The sequence below is a fragment of the Triticum urartu genome, chromosome 5A (assembly GCF_056163025.1).
Source record: "Triticum urartu cultivar PI428250 chromosome 5A, HENAU_Tu73, whole genome shotgun sequence".
Classification (NCBI taxonomy): domain Eukaryota; kingdom Viridiplantae; phylum Streptophyta; class Magnoliopsida; order Poales; family Poaceae; genus Triticum; species Triticum urartu.
Window position 1 is genome coordinate 442,796,387 of NC_141877.1, and position 24,311 is coordinate 442,820,697.

The following is a 24,311-nucleotide window of genomic DNA, read 5'->3' on the forward strand; positions in this document are numbered from 1 at the left end:
CTATGAAATCACATGATAATTTGAACTTCTACTTTTCCGCATGTGCCTTACGGGTCTTTTTTGCAGGAAATCTGCTCGAAGAAGAATTCCGGTTTGACAAGAACGACAGGATATCGCAAATATGCTGTCTGCTGCTTTGCTCTTGTTAGTACCTATTGTCCTGTATCACCGTACTTGCATACATACCTGGTTCATTATGTGACAGCAGTATGCATGATAGCTTGCTTATCAATTGTTCGCTTCAAATTATCTGATCTGTATGAATGGTTACATTAGTGTAGAATATATCCAATGCCAATGTTTTTTTAGCTCTGCATTATTCTTGTAAGTACATGCTGTCTTTTATCAGTGTACTTATAATGACAGGTAGTTGTTCATGTACCATCACTCTGCAGCTTATTTTCCTTTGCCCTCCATTTTCTACACATCAGATCTATATTTACTCTTACCATAAGGTTGGTACTGAAGAAGTTTAGCTGTGCATTGCTCTTAGCTGTACCTTTTACCTGTATCGCTGCACTTACATTTATAGCTACTTGGTTATGTAGCATCATTCTTCATCTTATCTTAAATATTCTCCATTTTTTGTATATTATCACATCTATATTTACTCTTAACAAAATGTAGAATAAAGGCAATGCTTTTGAAGAAGATTATGTGGTAAACTTCTTGAATTGCCCCCCCCATCAGCATGGACAAGGCCTTTATAGAGCCTGTCTTCACCAATAATGTAAGTTTGTCCATCTCAAGCCTTCAAACTTTGTTGTATATATTTGGTTAGGCATGACTGCAACAGCTGTTTATTTTCGGTGTTTGCATCAAATTGCTTGTTTAAAGTTTATTATATGTAGTTCATAAAAAAAAGTTCGTCCTTTCTCAATTCAAGTTTTCAGTTGTACAACCAAGTTTCTTCTTCATACCATGTAAATTAAACTATACAGAGCAAGTGATCTTTTTTTGACTGCATGTATGCTTCTGTTCTTCATCCGTAATCCAGTGGTGTGGTGAACCTACCCACTACAGCACAATGTCATATTCTGTAATGTCTTAACTATGAAAAATGTCATATCATTCTACTATTATTTAAACCCTCTCTTTATTTGCCAATCTGAAATGGTATAAATTGACAGCACACTAACCATTGATACTTATGAGTTCTTGATCTGTAATCCAGTGGTGTCATGAAGCTGCCAACTCCTTCACAATGTCATTTCCTGCCATGTCTTGACCTGAACAATACCATATTGTGTTAATGCAAATTTAAACTGTGTCACTTTATTCATCAGTAAGAAATGTGATGAATTGTCAGCACTGATACTTTTATGTGCAAAACCTGTCATCTGTCTACTTTTTTATCTTTCAGAGTGAGGAAGATATAAGTGTTGAACAAACGCAGTCTCATCATCTTGCTCAACTGCTTGCGCTGCAGCTCCCCAGCAGGGCTAACCTTTCTTGAACTCTATTGAAGTGCTGTCGGTTTTGTATATTATTCTGTCGGCGTGTTTATTTGCACCAGTGGCGATCTTTGATGCCCAGTGTATGTAATCTGCTGTCTGCTTGTGCTTTATTATCACAGTGGCGAACTTTGATGCCCAGTGAATGTAATATGCCGTAATTTCTTTATTGTATACTATAGGTTTTTTCTTATTCATGATGCTACAGTTATTTTACTGTATATATATATATCCTGTCTTCGCAGTAAACCGGCCAAACCATAAAATTACGGTACATAATCAGGCCGTCATGCAATCACGATGTAGGTTGGGCCTGAAACATGCCGATCAGCTCATGGTCCGGCAGCAGCCCGAAATGAACCCCGGCCCATGATTGTGCGAATCAAATCACGGGCTTTTAACAGGCCGAAAAATTGTCTCGGTCCTTGTTTGGCCCAATCAGATATCGGCTGCGAGCAGGCCGGATGCAAACCGGGCCGTAGTTAAGCCCAACTATATGACGGGCTTTTAACAGGCTGAAATTAATATAGGGCCGAAATTTTAAACGAGCCCTTAACAGGCCCAAACTAATATCAGGCAGAATTACTAAGTGGGCCTTTAGCAAGTGGGCCCAAAAGCATAGTGTCCAGTTGATGGGCCAAATCTGATATGGGCCATAATTACGCCCAAAACCTCTTAAAGGGCCGGACCTGATCTGGGCCGTAATTTGGCCCAGAACGTGGTAGGCTTTTAACGGGCCGAATCTCATATGGGCCACTATTAGGCCCGGAGCGTGGCAGGCCATTAATAGACCATATCAAATATGGGCCAGCATTTGGCCCAAAACATGGCAGCCAGTTAACGGGCCGACCTACTAAGGTCCTCAAAATCTTGTGGGCCTATAGCTGGGCCGGCCCATTATGATCCGCAAGAATTTTGTGGGCCTTTACCTGGGCCGGCCTATTATGACACATAAAAATCTTGTGGGCCTTTACCTGGGCCGACCCATTATGGCCCGCGAAATCTTGTGGGCCTTTAGCTGGGCCTTCCCATTATGGTCTGCAAAATCTCGTGGGCCTTTAGCTGGGCCGGCCCATTATGGTCCGCAAAATCTTGTGGGGCTTTAGTTAGGCCGGCCCATTTAAACTTGTTGGGCCGTGCGACGTGTCGACGTATCATAGGCGCCTTCTGTCCAGTGAGTGGATGACATCTGTCCCGTCGATGAGCCGACACGTGTTTCCTCTAGCCAATGATGATTTTACACGTGGAAAATCCCCATTGGTCGGAGCTGTTAACGGGTTATCGGATCCAAAACCCGACCCGGTAGCTTAACGACGTTCCGTTATGGTGGATGCCACGTGTCGGTCACCCTTGACGAAAGCACTTATGTGACGCGCGATTTATCGTCATGGAAGTGGACACTTCCGTGATGATAATTTTGGTAATGTCATGGAACACTTCTACGACAGCACAGATATGACTATCTTGATTCTGTCATAAATTTGTCATGGATGTACATGCATGACAAAAAAAGCGAGCTACTATGACAAACACGTATCATCACGGAAGTGTATTGTTTTTGTAGTGCTACTACTATGCTAGTCCACATGATTAGTTTCATCTCTGTTATAACCGTCATGATTTATTTTGTGCTTATTCGGATTAAATCTCGTAGTAACTTGCTCATATATTCAACTGGCGCAACGTCCCCTACAGCCACTCCCGTTTCATGGACGGCCTGGTCGATGCCTCCAAGGAGCCCTTCGTCCACTGCTATGAGTGCCCGATGCCATTTTGTGGTTCGCCGGCGGACATGGTGCATCACCTCACGGATGCGTGCAGCGGTCACTGCTGGCCCTTGGCGGAGAACATCAAGTACTAGACGTGCTACCCGTTCACCATGCCGGAGTCGCTGGAGGATCACCGCCGCCTGCTAGTCTCGGAGAAGGACGGCAGCGTCTTCCTCTTGATCATGGGCACCAGCGAGGCCCGCGCAGGCCGCCGCCCCATCTCTGTAATGTGCGTCAGGGGCGACGCCGCTGACGCTGACACTGACATGAGGTCGATGTATGGGTGTGTGGTCAGTGTTACTACCCCTCCGGGTCACATGGGCGGCGACACCGGCCTCATCGCACGGACTTGGACTCTGGGGAGCTAGGACTATCCCGCCAATGTGGACTTGGGAAACCCATGGCATCCTTTACCCGCCGACGCGGTGCACAGGGACTCCAAGGAGGTTCACCTGGACATACACATTATCAAGTTAAATGTTGATTATTAGTCTTCGCTCAATGTAATTCGCTGTCTAACCATGTGGAGACTTCCATCCAGGATCTTGCTCTATTGGAGTATCGCGCATGAATAAAAGTGTATCCATTTATGGTTTAGTCTAGAATCTTCCATGTATGAATTTTTACTACAGTACTGGTGAAAGACTTACGATGAACCATTTCTTACATCTCCTCTGCCCGCTTGCAAGTCATCCTGATTTAATCCCTCCGTCTAGGTGTATAAGGGCATGGTTAATATTACTTAATAGTATAGCCAACTGTTGACTATAAGAAAGTGCCATGTCATCTGTAGCCAACATGTATAAGAATCGATACTCAAAAACTAATTCTTAAAGATCATTTCTTGTAAAGCACAATAAGTGTTATTTCTTCACAAGTTTTGGATGCAGGTTGAACAGTTGAACGCTTTTATTTGCAAAAGATACCTTTTTATCTATTTCACCCGGATGTTTGTGAGCTCTAGAGATGAAATAATATCCGAAGAAACCTATCGATACCCGTTACACATGAGATGACCCCCAAATCCTTTGTCAAAATAAACAACTCCCCGATCAATGCATTTCACTCTTCGGTGCAACGCACGGGCACCTTACTACTATAGATTAGTACGACCAAAAATTGAACTAACATTATATATAATACGATAAATGCTGATGCATGTCACCTACTATATGCACGTACTCCCGTGCAGCGCCGCCCTCCACTTGTACTACATCGGTCGTTTATTAGTCCCCATTAAATTTGACTGAAGATTTAACTGAAAAAATGTTAGTGCATGTCAACAAAAACTATATCGTTGGATTCGTATTTGAACATAGTTTTGAATACACAAGGTTTCCAAATTTTCCCTTTTACATACTTAATTAAGGACGCTAAAAATTCCTGAATGTTCGGGATTTATCATTTGCATCTGAAAACTAATGAGGTCGCCTTACGAAACAAAAATTATACTCCTCCTAAATACCACGGCGCTCGCAGGAGCGCTTGCGGCGTGCCACGAGTGCCCTGGTGCGTGGACGTTTCCCAGCGTGCCGACACAACGCCTCTTCCTCAACCTCGCAACTCGCGAGGTGCTGATTGGCGGCTTGCTGGTCGCGAGCGCGATTTCACTAATGTGGTGATCCGGCGCCAACAGGTACTCCTCCTTGTTGGAAGCATGCACCCGGATCACGTACCGCCAAACGTAGATGAGGCGCTTGGGCCCGACCGCACTCAGGGCGTCGGCACAGGCGTCCTCCGCCACCCTCACGGCCCTCGCATGAGCCTTCTACCAAAGAGCCAATTGCCTGACTCTCTCGGACGCGACATAGGCCTCCCAGGCAGCTTGTTTCGCGGTGCGCTTCTCTTCCTCAGCCTTCTTCTCCGCCACTATTTTGACGCGCTCTGCTGGAGGCAAAGTGTCGGTGTCAAAACCGGCGGATCTCGGGTAGGGGGTCCCAAACTGTGCGTCTAAGGCGGATGGTAACAGGAGGCAGGGGACACGATGTTTTACCCAGGTTCGGGCCCTCTTGATGGAGGTAAAACCCTACATCCTGCTTGATTTATTTTTGATGATATGAGTATTACAAGAGTTGATCTACCACGAGATCAGAGAGGCTAAACCCTAGAAGCTAGCCTATGGTATGATTGTATGTTGTCCTACGGACTAAAACCCTCCGGTTTATATAGACACCGGAGGGGGCTAGGGTTACACAAGGTCGGTTACAAAGGAGGAGATATCCATATCCGCATTGCCTAGCTTGCCTTCCATGCCAAGTAGAGTCCCATCCGGACACGGGACGAAGTCTTCAATCTTGTATCTTCATAGTCCATCAGTCCGGCCAAAGGATATAGTCCGGCTGTCCGGATACCCCCTAATCTAGGACTCCCTCAGTAGCCCCTGAACCAGGCTTCAATGACGATGAGTCCGGTGCGCAGTGTTGTCTTTGGTATTGTAAGGCGGGTTCCTCCTCCGAATACATCACAGAAGAGTTTGAATACAAGGATAGTGTCCGACCCTGCAAAATAAGTTCCACATACCATCGTAGAGAGAATAATATTTCCACAAATCCAATCTGCTGACACGTTTCGGCAGCATGACATAATGCCATGACCCGGTAATTATTCGAACCATTTTTCCTTAACCAGCCCCGCACATAACGCGAGGTGGTTTCTTGACACGTCCTGTCAAAGCAGAGATCGTGTTTCCCCTATTACGGGATTCTCATCAATATGGACGTGGGTAACCCAATCGCGCCATCAATTATGGCGCTCGGTGGATAAGCGAGTTTTACCAGGCTGGTGGGGGCGCATAGTTTAGTCCGCCCTTATAAAGGGATAAGGTTTAACCTTTTTCTACCCACGCCTTCTTGCTCCTTGCTCATCCATTCTTGCGCACTCAAGCTCCAACGCCCAAGTCCACATCCTTCTCCTCAACCTTCTCCAAACATGTCCGGAGCAGGAGGCAAATGGATGGCTTCCTCCATCATGGAGGGACACATCAAAAAGCTGCACAGAGCCGGATACTTAGCCGCAAATATCGCGCATCGGCTGCCCACTGCGGGGCAGATCGTCCCTACCCCGGAACCTCATGAGAGAGTAGTTTTCCTCCACCACTTCCTCCACGGACTGGGGTTTCCCCTCCATCCATTCGTCCACGGTCTTATGTTTTACTACAGGCTGGACTTTCATGATCTGGCCTCGAACTTCATCCTCAACATTTCGGCGTTCATCGTCGTGTGTGAGGCTTTCCTCCGCATCCGGCCCCACTTCGGCCTGTGGCTGAAGACCTTCAATATCAAGCCGAAGGTGGTGGGAGGCCAACAAGCGGAATGCGGCGGAGCCATGGTGGGCAAGATGCCCAATGTTATATGGCTCGAAGGCTCCTTCATGGAGACCATAAAGGGGTGGCAATCGGCGTGGTTCTACATCACCGAGCCGTGCGACACCAACTGGGTGGTGGCCCCCGATTTTCGATCCGGAATCCCCATGCGGATCACCTCCTGGAAAGAGAAGGGCATGTCCTGGGGTTCATCGGTGGAGCTGGACGGACTCCAAAAATGTATCCGGAATATGGCAAGCAAGAAGCTCAAGCTTGTCAACATAGTCCAGGTCATGCTCATCCGCCGAATCCTTCCGTGTCAACAACGGGATTTCAATCTGTGGGAGTTTGACCCGGCCCGGCACCAGACTCTAATCGAGCTCTTCGACACGATGCACAAAGACGTTTGGAAGGTGTTGTTCAAGGGCGCCGAGGTCCCTCCCTCCCTTACCGAGGACCGCGGTCTAAGCGCGAAGCGCCCTGCGAATCCGGTAAGTTCTGTACATCTGGTGGGATATTTACTTCCCGTAGTTTAACCATGTGCGGGGTCTTAGTTCCCATGCCTTTGACACGACTGGGTGAAGGCATCGGAGCAGATCGACTGTCCGGCCCCCTGCCCGCAGACACCATGGATGATCTCCTGAAGAAGATGCTGACTCTGGCTCCTTATAAGGTGCCGGAGAAAACCAAGAAGAAGGCCACGGGAAACCGAAAGAGTTCCCGGTGCCAGGTGTTATCGGACTCATCGTCCGATAACTCCTCAACGCACTGCTCCCCTGAAGATGAGGAGGAAGATGAAGATGCTCCCCCTCCAGCCGGGGGAGACAAGAAAAGGAAGGCCGCCCCAACTGGGGAGGCCGAAGGGTCCAAGAAGGGAAGGACTCTCCTTCCTGACTACTCCACCACCGCCGCCGAAGGCGAAGACGAGTGGATGCTCAGCGCCAAGCCCCTGGCGAAGTCGTAAGTATTCGGATACCAGAGTAACTCATAGCATACCTTTGTCGCACTGCTTCTCCTCACGCCGAATTATGATTATGCAGACCGCCCCGAGCCCGTATCAACGTATCCTCGTCGGACGGCTCCCTGGACTCGTCGGATATGGATAGCGATCCACTTCCGACCGCCACCTCCCCTTGCCCTACGGACAATGCAGAGGTATTTTCTCAAGAGGCATCGGGTCGAGGGGAGACAGTCCCGGAGGCGCCTCAAGGCGACCTTCCGGACTCCGGGAGCAGAGGGGGCAAGGCCCCCGAGGGATCCAAGTTTGACCCTCAGCCGAACACCGCGCCGGAACCTCCAGTGGTTCCGGACTCGGGCAGGCGGCCTCCTTCCAAGAGGGGCAAGACGCCTGTGCCGATGACCTCTGTCCATCCAGAGGCACCGGACAACCTGCTGGGAGCGCTTCGCGGTGCTTCCATCGACGAAGAGCACCGCACTATTATGAGTGCGGTGATCAAGAAGGTTCAGTCCGCCAAGAGCGGACTGACTGAAGCCTGTGCCAGCCTTCTAACAGGCTTTGAGGTAAGTGTTTAAAATGTAGGAAAGATATTACCGCATAGACAGTAGCCCCTGATGCTCTGTTTGGTGTTCACAAAGAAAAGCCGAATAGAGGATCAAATAATATCTACAGGAGTCTAATATAAATATGTCTATATGCGTATGCAGGCTTCGCTGCTGACCTCTACAGCACTGACTGCGGAGGTCGCCGTACTGAAGCAGGATCTCGAGGGGTCCCAGAAAGAGCTCGACCTTGCTAAGAGGCAGCTCGAGGAGAACAAAGGTAAGTAATACCTAGTCTATAGATGTGTATATATATATAAAAAGATGCGATTGCAAAATGACAGGATCATCATGAATTTGCCAGGGGCCACGACCGAAGTGGCAACCCTAAAGCAAGCGCTGTCCGAGGCCAAAAACAAAGCGGCCCAGGAGCGCACCAAGCGGGAAAAGAAAGAGGCACGGGTGGGCGAGGTGCAGCAAGAGCTCCACGCTCTCGTGACGAAGCACGAGGCGTTGGAGCTAGACTTGAAGACGCGAGAGTCCGAGCTTGCTGTGGCCCTTGAGAGTGCAAAGAGTGCCAAGGTTGAAGCCCAAAAGGCCCTCCAGGAGATTGATGTGATGAAGAAGATAGCGGCGGGTAAGGCATTCAATATGCAAAGCAAGCATGTGAAAGTAAATTACTTGTTACTTACCCGAGTCCGGAGCTCTCCAGGAGCATTCGCAGATTTGCCCCGCAGTGTGTCGGATGCCGCACAGTTTTACCAGGCCGAGGAGGGAAGCTCAACGGAGAAGCTGTTCTGGTCTCAGTATACTAGGACCGAACACCCAATGCCTCTGAGCGACCAGCTGAAGCAACTGGTCGAGCTGCACAAGGCGGCCGAACAGGCCACGAAGGGCTTTATAGTCCGGATGTGGCCTGGCGACGCCCTCCCCAATAGCTACTTCGGCCTGGTGAGGCGGCTTGTGGATGCCTGCCCCCGACTGGAAGTCATCAAGCGGTCCGTCTGCATCAAAGGTGCACGCCGGGCTTTTGCCCGTGCGAAGGTGCACTGGGCCAAGATGGACGTCGTGAAGATGGTGAAGGAGGGGCCGCTGCAGGGAGAGGAGCATCGCCACCCCGAGATGTACTATGAGGCTGTCCTGAAGGGTGCCCGTCTTGTAGCGGACGAGTGTGCGAAAGATGTAATATTTGAATGAAACTTGCTCGTGTGATCCTGTATGATGAAAACTTGTTCATATGCGCTATGCAACGCTTGTTTGAATTTAAAATATTACCTTATGTTTGGCTGTTTATCAAATCAGAGAGATGGCTAGTCGTCGGCTTCTGCCCCCATGCCACGAGTGCTGGGGTGTTCGGGGACAACCCTAAGCACTCTTGTTCCCATTTTTGGGTCCTTCGAGGGAGGTGCTCAGCACAACGAACAAGGCAATCGGACTATAATGCTTTATCACTCTCACTTAGCCATAGAATTCTATAATTTTAAATTTCGGCGAAGCCCCTAATTTTCGGAAGGCCGAATTCGGGGCGCTATACACGCCTTAAGCCGGACAAAGCTGACTCCTCGCTCTAAGCGGCATAAGTCTTTAGGGACTCGAAAACCTCTCAAACAGCGACCAGTCTCTCGCCTTATCATGACAGTCAGTTTTAGCTTTATCTACTGAGGTGCTTAGCCCAGTAGAACCGATGCACAATCGCTGTAGTTCTCCCATTGCTACCTTAGCCGATATAGCGGAACGTAAGGTACCAAAACATGGGAGCCGGGCAAACCCAACTATTGACCCAAGACATGATTCAGAGCTGATGCATATAATGCTATAAGTTTGGGGTGCCGCACTGTTGAAAGTGTTCGGACTTCTCACGCCGTAATAAGGGGTATGCTTAAGCCCCTAGCGTATTAGCCGTACTAGGGTGTACGGGTGCTGGATGTCATGAATGAACATATATATGTAAAAAGGAAGAATGCAATAATAGTCTTAGTGCTATGCATTGTTTATTCAAAAAGGTGTGTTAAAGTGAAATGATACAAGTAGTGCAATAAGCAAAAAGTAGGACTATTTGAAGTGTCCCCTCCAAGGGCAAGCTGAGGAATGGCATTAAAGCAAGTATTTCACTCGTTATCGTAATCCACCTGGGAGTTCCATGGTACGACGTAGCTTTCTATCTCCTTGGTTGCTGCATCATGTGTTCGGCAATCATACTGCCGGACAGGGTTTCCAGAGATTAAAGTCCTAAAAAAGAGAAAAATAATAAAGCGTGAAGCCCCTCATGCGGTTGAGCCATATCTTGGGGCATGCCATAGTCGTGCCCCCCTCCCCCCTATGCCCATGGTATTTTCAATGCGTAATTATGTACGCGTGGCACGGATTTCGCCGTTTGGCTGGGACTGGGGTGGGGGCCGCATTGCTATGCGAGCTCGGAATGTGTCAGGCGGTCTTGTTGCCGATTACTCCGGGCGCGCTTGAAGTTGTCTGGGTCCTTCATCGCCGAACTAGTGGATTGCCTTAAGAGGCTGCTTTGCGCTTCTGCTGCGAGGGCCGCAGTGTGCTCCTCCGTGTGGAGAGAGCGCTCTGTGTTTCCATTAACTGTGATGACCCCACGAGGTCCTAGCATCTTGAGCTTGAGGTATGCATAATGCGGTACCGCATTGAATCTTGCAAATGCAGTTCACCCGAGCAGTGCATGATAGCCACTGCGGAACAGGACTATATCGAAGATTAACTCCTCGTTTCGGAAGTTATCCGGGGATCCGAAGACCACTTCCAGTGTGACTGAGCCTGTGCAATGGGCTTCTACACCTGGTATGACGCCTTTAAAGGTCGTTTTTGTGGGTTTGATCCTTGAGGGGTCTATACTCATTTTGCGCACTGTGTCCTGATAAAGCAGGTTCAGGCTGCTGCCGCCATCCATAAGGACTCGAGTGAGGTGAAATCCGTCGATGATTGGGTCTAGGACTAGTGCGGCGAATCCGCCATGACGGATACTAGTGGGGTGGTCCCTACGATCGAAGGTGATCGGGAAGGAGGACCATGGGTTGAACTTTGGGGCGACTGGCTCCAATGCATATACGTCCCTGAGCGCACACTTCTGCTCCCTCTTGGGATGTGGGTAGCGTATATCATGTTCACCATCCGCACTTGTGGGGGGAACCTCTTCTGTCCTCCGGTGTTCGGCTGCCGGGGCTCCTCTTCGTCATCGCTATGTGACCCCTTATCATTATTTTCGGCAATTAACTTGCTGGCCTGCTTGAACACCCAACAGTCCCTGTTGGTGTGGTTGGCTGGCTTGTCGGGGGTGTCGTGTATTTGACACGAGCGGTCGAGTATACGGTCCAAACTGGACGGGCCCGGGGTGCTTCTTTTGAATGCCTTTTTCCGCTGACCGGGTTTAGAGCCTTTGAATCCGGCGTTGACTGCCGTATCCTCGGTGTTGTCGCTGTTAATGCGGCGCTTATGCTTGTTGCGACATGACCTGCCATTGCCATCCTTGGTATCCGAAGTACCATGGTTCTTTGATATGTTATTGCTGCGAACCAGCCAGCTGTCTTCCACCGCACAAAAGCGGGTCATGAGTGTCGTGAGGGCTGCCATAGATTTCGGCTTTTCCTGGCTAAGGTGCCGGGCGAGCCACTCGTCGCGGATGTTGTGCTTAAAAGCTGCTAGGGCCTCTGCATCCGGACAGTCGACGATTTGATTTTTCTTAGTTAGGAACTGAGTCCAGAATTGCCAGGTCGATTTTTCTGGCTGCTGAATTATGTGGCTCAAGTCATCGGCATCCGGTGGTCGCGCATAAGTACCCTGGAAGTTGTCGAGGAATGCGGCTTCCAGGTCTTCCCAACAGCCGATGGATTCTGCTGGCAGGCTGTTGAGCCAATGCCGGGCTGGTCCTTTCAGCTTGAGTGGGAGGTATTTGATGGCGTGCAGATCATCACCGCGGGCCATGTGGATGTGCAGGAGGAAATCCTCGATCCATACCGCAGGATCTGTTGTGCCGTCGTATGATTCGATATTTACAGGTTTGAAACCCTCTGGGATTTGATGAACCATTACTTCGTCTGTGAAGCAAAAGGATGTGCGGCGCCTCTGTACTGGGCTATATCGCGACGCAGCTCAAATGGGTCTTGCACGCTGTGTTCGGCCCGGCCGGACTTACTTTTACTGTATCCGGCGTGACGATTGTCGTCTCGCATAGTGGCGCGCCCTCGTGATCCGTAGATCGATCTTGCATGTTTTGCTTTGTCCTCTAATACGTCTCGCAGGTCTGGCGTATTCCCCCATGCCTTTTTATTTGAATGGCGTCGAGGTGCGGGCTGAGCTTTTGGCTGGAATGCCTCTCTGTCGTGGCCACAAGGTGGCCGATCAGCCGCGTCATATGCCGGGGATGTAGGTTTTGGTGCTTCCTCCTCCAGTCGGGGTAGCAACCTACACTTTGGGTAACTCTTGGAGGGGCGTTCGAGTTTATATTCCTCGGCCGCCAGGACTTCAGTCCATCTGTCAGCTAGCAAATCTTGATCAGCTTGAAGCTGCCGCTGCTTTTTCTTAAGGCTATTTGTCGTGGCTATAAGCCGGCGCTTGAAGCGCTCTTGTTCGACGGGATCCTCAGGCACGACGAATTCGTCATCGTCGAGGCTTGCCTCGTCTTCGGAGGGAGGCATGTAATTATCATCCTCCGCCTCTCCATCTACCGCTCTCTCTAGAGGGCTGGCTTCTCCATCCTCCAGCTCTAAATCTTGCTGGAGGGGATTGTTGTCTTCGGCACTGTCTGGAGTGTTATTATCTCCAGTGCCGGTATCACCGCTTTTGCCTTGGCGGGACTTAGAACGGCGCCGCTAACGTTGGCGCTTAGGTTGCTTCTTGGAGGGGCCATCCTCCGCTGTCCCGTCGCCATTGCCTTCTTTCGGTGTGTCCACCATGTCTATGTCATATGATGAGGTGGCTGTCCAGTGCCCTATGGGCAGTGGTTCCTCTTCGTCTCCAGCATCGTCGTCCATACCGTCAATGTCTTCGGAGTCAAAGTCGAGCATGTCGGTTAAGTCATCGACAGTGCCTAGTAAGTGGGTGGTGGGTGGGCTGCGAATTTCTTCGTCATCCGCATCCCAATCCTGCCGGACGTAGTTCGGCTAGGATTCTCTTGACAAGGAGAGAGACCTTAACGAGTTCAGTATGTCTCCAAAGGGCGAGTGCTGAAAAATATCCGCGGAGGTAAACTCCATGATCGGCGCCCAATCGGATTCGATAGGCACGGGCGCAAGCGGTTCGGAGTCCGTGGCCGGGGAAGAATCCGGGAGTTCGGCATCACGGCTCTCGTGAAGGGTAAGGTCGGTACTCGGCTCGATCGCTGATGAGAGTGCGGCCCCCGTGGCGGGGTCTATCCACCCGTCCATGGATGGCGCAACTGGTTCCGAATTGAGGGTCGGAGCGGCTGCCGGTGCGATCTTCTGAACACTGTCTGATGGTAGAGCTAAATCATACTCATCGTGACCGTGCGGTGCACAAGGCAGGGGCTCGAATCCGTCGAAGATCAAGTCTCCGCAGACATCGGCCGTGTAGTTTAAGCTTCCAAACCTGACCTGGTGGCCAGGGGCGTAACTCTCGATCTGCTCCAGATGGCCAAGCGAGTTGGCCCGCAGTGCGAAGCCGCCGAACACAAAGATCTGTCCCGGGAGAAAAGTCTCACCTTGGACTGCATTGTTATCAATGATCCGCAGGAGCCATCAAGCCTAACAGCGGCGACACAGAGGAACTCTCAATGAAAGCACCAATGTCGGTGTCAAAACCGGCGGATCTCGGGTAGGGGGTCCCGAACTGTGCGTCTAAGGCGGATGGTAACAGGAGGCAGGGGACACGATGTTTTACCCAGTTTTGGGCCCTCTTGATGGAGGTAAAACCCTACGTCCTGCTTGATTTATTCTTTATGATATGAGTATTACAAGAGTTGATCTACCACGAGATCGGAGAGGCTAAACCCTAGAAGCTAGCCTATGGTATGATTCTATGTTGTCCTACGGACTAAAACCCTCCGGTTTATATAGACACCGGAGGGGGCTAGGGTTACACAAGGTCGGTTACAAAGGAGGAGATATATATATATATATCCGTATTGCCTAGCTTGCCTTCCACGCCAAGTAGAGTCCCATCCGGACACGGGACGAAGTCTTCAATCTTGTATCTTCATAGTCCATCAGTCCGGCCAAAGGATATAGTCCGGCTGTCCGGATACCCCCTAATCCAGGACTCCCTCACAAAGCCTCCCACAAGGCGACATCCATTTCTTTCCAAAGCTCCTCAAGGTAGGGGGGGCTCGGCGGGCGGCGCGGTGTTCTCCTCATAGCGGGGAGCCGATGCATCCTCCGGCGCGCGTGCTTGCGAGATTGGGAACATCGACGCGTACACCTTGACGCATCACGGCGAGGAGCGGAACACCGACACGTCCTCCTCGACTAGTGGCGGCTAGGAACGGAACGGCGACGTGTCGCGTCGCGGCGAGGAGCGGAACGCCGACGCGTCCTCCTCGACTAGTGGCGGCGAGGAATGGAACGGTGACGCTTCGCGTAGCGGCGAGGAGTGGAACACCAACGTGTTGATGACCCACAAGTATAGGGGATCGCAACAGCTTTCGAGGGTAGAGTATTCAACCCAAATTTATTGATTCAACACAAGGGGAGCCAAAGAATATTCTCAAGTATTAGCAGTTGAGTTGTCAATTCAACCACACCTGGAAACTTAGTATCTGCAGCAAAGTGTTTAGTAGCACAGTAATATGATAGTAGTGGTAACGGCAACAAAATTAAAGACAACAAAAGTAATGTTTTTGGTATTTTGTAGTGATTGTAACAGTAGCAGCGGGAAAGTAAATAAGCGAGAACCAGTATATGGAAAACTTGTAGGCACCGGATCAGTGATGGATAATTATGCCGGATGTGGTTCATCATGTATCAGTCATAACATAGGGTGACACAGAACTAGCTCCAATTCATCAATGTAATGTAGGCATGTATTCCGTATATAGTCATACGTGCTTATGGAAAAGAACTTGCATGCCATCTTTTGTCCTACCCTCCCGTGGCAGCAGGGTCCTATTGGAAACTTAGGGATATTAAGGCCTCCTTTTAATAGAGAACCGGAACAAAGCATTAGCACATAGTGAATACATGAACTCCTCAAACTACGGTCATCACCGGGAGTGGTCCCGATTATTGTCACTTCGGGGTTGCCGGATCATAACACATAGTAGGTGACTATAGAGTTGCAAGATAGGATCAAGAACTCACATATATTCATGAAAACATAATAGGTTCAGATCTGAAATCATGGCACTCGGGCCCTAGTGACAAGCATTAAGCATAGCAAAGTCATAGCAACATCAATCTCAGAACATAGTGGATACTAGGGATCAAACCCTAACAAAACTAACTCTATTACATGATAAATCTCATCCAACCCATCACCGTCCAGCAAGCCTACGATGGAATTACTCACGCATGGCGGTGAGCATCATGAAATTGGTGATGGAGGATGGTTGATGATGACGACGGCGACGAATCCCCCTCTCTCGAGCCCCGAATAGACTCCAGATCAGCCCTCCCGAGAGGTTTTAGGGCTTGGCGGCGGCTCCGTATCGTAAAACGTGATGATTTCTTCTCTCCTATTTTTTCTCTCCGAAAGCGAATATATAGGGTTGGAGTTGGCGTCGGAGGGTTTCCAGGGGGGCCACGAGGTAGGGGGGCACACCCTAGGGGGGGCGCGCCCCCCACCCTCGTGAGAAGGGAGTGGGCCCTCTGGTCTTCATATTTGGCGAGGATTTTTTATTGTTTTTTCTAAGATGTTCCATGGAGTTTCAGTTCATTCCGAGAATATTTGTTTTCTGCACATAAAACAACACCATGGCAATTCTGCTGAAAACAGTGTCAGTCCGGGTTAGTTCCATTCAAATCATACAAGTTAGAGTCCAAAACAAGGGCAAAAGTGTTTGGAAAAGTTGATACGACGAAGACGTATCAACTCCCCCAAGCTTAAACCCTTGCTTGTCCTCAAGCAATTCAGTTGACAAACTGAAAGAAAGAAAGAAAAACTTTTACAAACTTTGTTTGCTCTTGTTGTTGTAACTATGTCAAGCCAGCATTCAAGTTTTCAGCATGGATCATAACTAACCACATTTGCAATAATTCTCAGGTCTCATAATTACTCGTATCAATAGCATAATCAACTAGCAAGTCATAATAATAAATCTCGGATGACAACACTTTCTCAAAACAATCATAATATGATATAACAAGATGGTATCTCGCTAGCCCTTTCCGAGACCGCAAAACATAAATGCAGAGCACCTTTAAAGATCAAGGACTGACTAGACATTGTAATTCATGGTAAAAGAGATCCAATCATAGTCACACCCAACATAAATTAATAGTGATGAATGCAAATGACAGCTGTGCTCTCCAGCTAGTGCTTTTTAATAAGAGGGTGATGACTCAACATAAAAGTAAATGGATAGGCCCTTCGCAGAGGGAAGCAGGGATTTGTAGAGGTGCCTGAGCTCGGTTTTGCAATAGAGATAAATTGTATTTTGAGCGGTATACTTTCATTGTCAACATAAAAACTAAGAGATGGCGATATCTTCCATGCTATACACATTATAGGCGGTTCCCAAACAGAATGGTAAAGTTTATACTCCCCCTCCACCAACAAACATCAATCCATGGCTTGCTCAAAACAATGAGTGCCTCCAACATACATCAGGTCCCAGGGGGAGTTTTGTTTGCAATTAATTTTGATTTAGTTTGCATAAAGCATGGGACTGGGCATCTCGGTGACCAACCATTTTCTCGCGAATGAGGAGCGGAGTCCACTCCTCTTGAGAATAACCCGCCTAACACGGAAGATAAGGACAGCCTTGGTTGATACATGAGCTATTTGAGCATACAAAATAGAATGTTTATTTGAAGGTTTAGAGTTTGGCACATACAAATTTACTTGGAACGGCAGGTAGATACCGCATATAGGAAGGTATAGTGGACTCATCTGGAATAACTTTGGGGTTTAAGGGATTGGATGCACAAGCAGTATTCCCGCTTAGTACAAGTGAAGGCTAGCAAAAGACTGGGAAGCAACCAACTAAAGAGCGACAACAGCCATGTACATGCATTAAAATTAATAAACATTGGATGCAAGCATGAGTAGGATATAATCCACCATGAACATAAATATCGTGAAGGCTATGTTGATTTTGTTTCAACTACATGCGTGAACATGTGCCAAGTCAAGTCACTTAAATCATTCAAAGGAGGATACCACCCCATCATACCACATCATAATCATCTCAGTAGCATGTTGGCATACAAGGTAAATCATTATAACTCATAGCTAATCAAGCATGGCACAAGCAACTATGATCTCTAATTGTCATTGCAAACATGTTTATTCATAATAAGCTGAATCAAGAACGAGGGACTCATCTTATTTACAGAAACAAAAGAGGTTGAGTTCATACCAGCTTTTCTCATCCCAGTCAGTCCATCATATATCATCATAATTGCCTTTCACTTGCACGACCGAACGGTGTGAATAATAATAAGAGTGCATGTGCATTGGACTAAGCTGGAATCTGCGAGCATTCAATAAACAGGAGAAGACAAGGCAATATGGGCTCTGGGTTAAATCAACAATAATGAATATAAGAGCCACTTCAAAATTTTAATTATGGTCTTCTCCTACTGACCCCCAAAGAAAAGAAATAAAACTATTTACACGGGAAAGCTCCCAACAAGCAAAGGAAGAATGGGAAATATTTTTGGGTTTTCTTTTTAATTATTACTATTGCAGCAGAAAAATAAGCTACTACTATTTTTTTTGGTTTTTCTTTAGGTTTATTAAACACACAAGAAGAAAGCATAAAAAGGAAATTAAACTAGCATGGATGATACAATGAAAAAGTATGAGCACCGACATCTAGCAATGAGTGTGTGTGAACATAAATGTAATGTAGGTGCGAAATACGTACTCCCCCAAGCTTAGGCTTTTGGCCTAAGTTGGTCTATGGCCACGGCTGGCCTGGCTGATATCCATAATAATAGCTGTTGGGGTCGTACTGTGATGAGGAAGAGTTGGGATCATACTGTTGTACAGCGGTTATCGCCTGCTGAGCTGCAGCGTGGAGTCGGGCTGCCTCCGCTCTCCTCCCGTACTCTTCTACCTCCTCTCTGGTAATAACATATCTTCTTTTTGTCTGTGAATCAAAGAAGGCAGGAGCAGGGAGAGTAATATAGAAAACACGTCGTTTATCAAAAATTAAACGATATAAGAGAGGTGATTCAGGCCTCTCGACAAACTGGTGTGAAGCCATAGAGTTATAATCTAAATATGCAGGAGGCAACTCCGTATCACCCTCACGAATGTCTATTTCAAGAAAATGAGCTAAGCGGGTTGCATAAATTCCTCCAAAGAAATCTCCATTATGTCTATTATGATGCAACCTACGAGCTACAATGGCTCCCATATGATAAGATTGGTCTCCTAACACAGCACTCCTAAGAATGCTAAGATCAGGAACACACATGTGCAATGCTTCATCCTTAGCATTTATGCATCTACCGATGAAGAGAGCAAAATAATGTATAGCAGGAAAGTGAATGCTCCCTATGGTAGCCTGCGTTATATCTCTATATTCCCCCACAGTTATACTAGCAAGAAAGTTTCTAAATTCAGATTTAGGGGGATCCCTAACACTACCCCATGATGGAAGTTTGCAAGCAGAAGTGAAATCCTCTGAGTCCATGGTATAAGATTTGTCATAGAGATCAAACATGACTGAAGGAGAATTACGCGAAGATCAATACTCAAACCTCCTCACAAATGAACTTGTGAGATCATGATACTGGGGGCATTTGTTAACCTCAAAATCCTCAAGACCGGCATTGCGCAAATATGCTTTGAATTCTTCTTTAATTCCCGCACGGTCCATAAAATTTACCGACGGCCATTCGCAAGGCCGTATTGGAGCGTCTCTTGGTGGATCCTCGTCAGCATCGCGCATAGCAATCCTGGGTCCTTGCTTCTTAGAGGAACCACCTTGGAACATCTTCCTAAGCATATTGTTTTTTTCTGAAAAATTCTGAAATTTTTAGTAACTTCAAAATAAAAGTAAACCAAATTCAATAATATTGATAGAAACAACTCCTACAAGTGCCTAGAGCCTATATCATGCATCAAAACTACTTGGAACCATATAAATTTGACATGCAAGCTCAAGAACATGGTCACCTATGCAGCACAAATTTGCAAAGAATAAAGCACTAGAACAAAAACTAATTGGACCAATGGAGGAGTCACATACCAAGGAACAATCTCCCCAAGCAGTTTTGCGAGAGGTGCTTTGAGCAAGGAGATCGAAAATCACAGCAAAAGTGGATGGAACTCGTGCTTGAGTTGGTTTTTCGGTTTTCTGTGAGACAAAGGAAGAAGATGGGTGCTGGGATAAGTGGAGGAGGGCCACCGTGGGCCCACGAGGCAGGGGGCGCGCCCTAGAGGGGGGCGCGCCAACCACCCTCGTGGCCAGGTGGCAGCTCCTCCCGCGGTAATTTTTGCACAGTAAATCCTCAAATATTCCCGAAAAAATCATATTAAATTGGCATGTCATTCTGAGGACTTTTATTTTCGGGATATTTTTATATTGCACAGATAAGTCAGGAAATAGACAAAAAATACTATTTTTACTTTATTTCTACTAATTAACAGAAAGTATAGAGAGGGTACAGAAGTTTGTGCTTCTAGTTTCATCCATCTCATGTTCATCAAAAAGAATCCACTAACAAGGTTGATCAAGTCTTGTTAACAAACTCATTCCGATTAATATGAAACCGGAGAAATTTCGAATAACACTAAGTTACCTCAACGGGGATATGCACATCCCCTATAATAAGTATATCATATTTCTTTTTGACAGTAGGAAGAGGAAATTCAAAACCTCCAATTATAATCGATGGAATTTTTCCAATGGAGTTGATACTTTGAACTTGAGGTTGTTTCCTCGGAAAGTGTACTGTATGCTCATTACCATTAACATGAAAAATGACATTGCCTTTGTTGCAATCAATAATAGCCCCTACAATATTAAGAAAAGGTCTTCCAAGAATAATAGACATACTATCATCCTCGGGAATATCAAGAATAACAAAGTCCGTTAAAATAGTAATGTTTGCAACCACAACAGGCACATCCTCACAAATACCGACAGGTATAGCAGTTGATTTATCAGGCATTTGCAAATATATTTCAGTAGGTGTCAGCTTATTCAAGTCAAGTCTACGATATAAAGAGAGAGGCATAACACTAACACCGGCTCCAAGATCACATAAAGCAGTTTTAATATAATTTATTTTAATGGAGCAAGGTATAGTAGGTACTCCGGGATCTCCAAGTTTCTTTGGTATTCCACGCTTAAAAGTATAATTAGCAAGCATGGTGGAAATCTCAGCTTCCGGTATCTTTCTTTTATTAGTAATGATATCCTTCATATATTTAGCATAAGGATTTGTTTTGAGCACATCAGTTAATCGCATACACAAAAAGATAGGCCTAATCATTTCAGCAAAGCGCTCAAAATCCTCATCATCCTTTTTCTTGGATGGTTTTGGAGGAAAAGGCATGGGTTTCTGAACCCAAGGTTCCCTTTCTTTACCATGTTTCCTAGCAATAAAGTCTCTTTTATCATAACGTTGATTCTTTGATTGTGGGTTATCAAGATCAACAGCAGGTTCAATTTCCACATCATTGTCCTTACTAGGTTGAGGATCATCATGAACATCATTATTAACATTTTCATTAGGTTCATGTTCATTACCAGATTGTGTTTCAGCATCAGACATAGATATATCATTTGGATTATCAGGTGGTTCAGCAATAGGTTCACTAGAAGTTTGCATAGTTCTATCATTTTTCTTTTTCTTCTTTTTAGAAGAACTAGGAACATCAATATTATTTCTCTGAGAATCTTGCTCGATTCTCTTAGGGTGGCCTTTAGGATACAAAGGTTCCTGAGTCATTCTACCAGTTCTAGTAGCCACTCTAACAGCATAATCATTTTTCTTACTATTCATTTCATTAAGCACTTCTTTTTGAGCTTTAAGCACTTGTTCTACTTGAGTGGTAACCATAGAGGCATGTTTGCTAACAAGTTTAAGTTCACCTTTAATATTAGCCGTATAATCACCCAAGCGTCTAATCATATAAGCATTTTCTTTTAATTGTCTACCAAAATAAGCATTGAAGTCGTCTTGCTTATACATAAAATTATCAAACTCATCTAAGCACTGACTAGCAATTTTAGTAGGAGGAACTTTAGCTTTATCATATCTATAGAGAGAATTTACCTTTACTACCTATGTCGGGATATTGGGGTCAGGAGGTTCTTCAATAAATAAAGAATTGAGATCATAAGTTTCTTCAACAGGCGGTATATTAAGACCATGTATTTCTTCAATAGGAGGTAAATTCTTAACATCTTCAGCTTTAATACCTTTCTCTTTCATAGATTTCTTTGCCTCTTGCATATCTTCGGGACTAAGAAATAGAACACCTCTCTTCTTCGGAGTTGGTTTAGGAATAGACTCAACAATTGGAGCAGGGGCTGGCTCAGGAGCTGGCTCAGGAGGTGCCCAATTATTTTCATTTGTCAACATATTATTCAATAGAATTTCAGCTTCATCCGGTGTTCTTTCCTTGAAAAGAGAACCGACACAACTATCCAGGTAATCTCTGGAAGCATCGTTTAGTCCATTATAAAAGATATCAAGTATTTCGGGTTTCTTAAGAGGATGATCAGGCAAAGCATTAAGTAACTTGAGAAGCCTCCCCCAAGCTTGTGGGAGACTCTCTTCTTTAATTTGCACAAAGTTGTATGTTTCCCTCAAAGCAGCTTGTTTCTTATGAGCAGGGAAATATTTAGCAGAGAAGTAATAAATCATATCCTGGGGACTACGCACACAACCAGGATCAAGAGAATTAAACCATATCTTAGCATCACCCTTTAATGAGAACGGAAATATTTTGAGTATATAGAGGTATCGCGATCTCTCATCATTAGTGAACAGCGCAGCTATATCATTTAACTTAGAAAGATGTGCCACAACAGTTTCAGATTCATAGCCATAAAACGGATCAGATTCAACCAAAGTAATTATATCAGGATCAACAGAGAATTCATAATCCTTATCAGGAACACATATAGGTGAAGTAGCAAAAGCAGGGTCGGGTCTCATTTTATCTCTAAGTGATTCTTTGTTCCATTTAATTAATAACCTCTTAAGCTCATATCTATCCCTGCAAGCTAAAATAGCGGCAGAAGATTCCATATCAAAAAGATAGCCCTCAGGAATAACAGGCATATTTTCATCATCACTATCATCATCGTATTCAGATTCAATAATTTCTTTTTCTCTAGCCCTAGCAATTTGTTCATCAAGAAATTCACCAAGGGGCACAGTAGTATCAGGCATAGAAGCAGTTTCATCAAAAGTATCATGCATAGCAGAAGTGGCATCATCAATAAAATGCGACATATCAGCACGAATAGCAGAAGCAGGTGTAGGTGTCGCTAGCTTACTCATAACAGAAGGTGAATCAAGTGCAGAGCTAGATGGCAGTTCCTTACCTCCCCTCGTAGTTGAGGGATAGATCTTGGTTTTTGGATCTCTCAAGTTGTCACGACCGGTTTTCCAATAAAAATGTTTATTGAGAAACCAATCTTTTGAGTCTAGTATGAGAAAAATCCTCCTTACCGGTAGAAAAATTCTTGATACAATAAGCCAGTAGCATAAAATATATTACAGGGTCGAGCTACGGTTGCTCAACCAAATTATTACAAGCATGCCAATAATTATACATAATGGCGGACATGACACAGTGGTGTGGAGGCATACTACTGACTCGAGGATAGGGTGGTGGTGGAAAAACACAACGGGGAATGACATACATGACTCTAAACTGGCATCTCATCGAGCGTCGAGGTGAGGCTCGATGAATTTATTTGGTAGCGGAAGCGGATATAATACAGTGACCAAATCCAGGGTCGCACGAGACTGACTGGGATCCCTCTAGGCGTCGGACTCGCTATCAAACTCTTCATCCATGAGATCGCCTTCGTCAGCATCTGGCCAAATCAACAAGCCAGGTGAGTACTTTGAAAGTACTCGCAAGACAGTTCGGACGTAAGATATAACAAATGCATGCATGGATGCGTCATGATTAATTTACCAATGCACATTCAAAATTTAGCAAGCAAGGTAAGTAAAAAGGGAGTCGGCGGTAGTCCGCCCGGAAACCCAACAGAATAACTGTAAACCCAATCGGGTGTTTGAAGCGACACCTCGATAGGAAGATAAATAAATAAAGCACGCCGCAGTCGGGCGTCTAGGCGACACCACATAAAGGGCTTTAAAAGAAATGCCACAGTCGGGCGTCTGAGCGACGCCACATAAAGGGCTTTAAAAGAAATGCCACAGTCGGGCGTCTGAGCGACGCCACATAAAGGGCTTTAAAAGAAATGCCACAGTCGGACGTCTGAGCGACATCGCAGAAAGGGCTTTCATTGAAAGTAAAATATAACAATGCCAAAGTCGGACGTCTGAGCGACATCACAGAAAGGGCTTTTATTGAAAGTAAATAATAACAATGCCACATTCGGACGTCAGAGCGACATCACAGAAAGGGCTTTTATTCACAAATAAATAATACTCATAATAAATATTCAATTCATGAAAATAAACGGGTTAGTCCATCCACAGGAATAAACATTTAACCAGACTTAGCACTCATGTGATTCACCGGAGTCTCTGTCATCAAAACTGACATTTGTCAGGATAAGATAATACCGAACTTGGACATGGAATAGATGATTCAAAGGAATATATGACTCTGCAGAGTTTGTACGAAAATTTTTCCCACAGCCAACGGATTTCCGTAGTCACGAAGGACTAGTTCCGTTTATGGTATTTCGGAAGAAAACACAGCTAACCAGTACACACCCATCCTACCTCTTGATGCCAGGAATCACCCTAGACATCATCCAAGAAAAACTTTTGAGACGGGGAGATCACAATCTCGAATAGCATGTGATCAAATTTATATATGCGTGCTCTAAGGGGTGCCCCCCTCTCGGTCCTAACCGGAAACACCCATGCCCCCTGATCGGATGACTGGCTTTAATCCAGGGCCATGGAACCATCATCACGGCCTCTCCTTTTGGTGTGTACCAAGAAAGCGGTTTGCAACTTACTAAGCCATATTCCTTGCGGA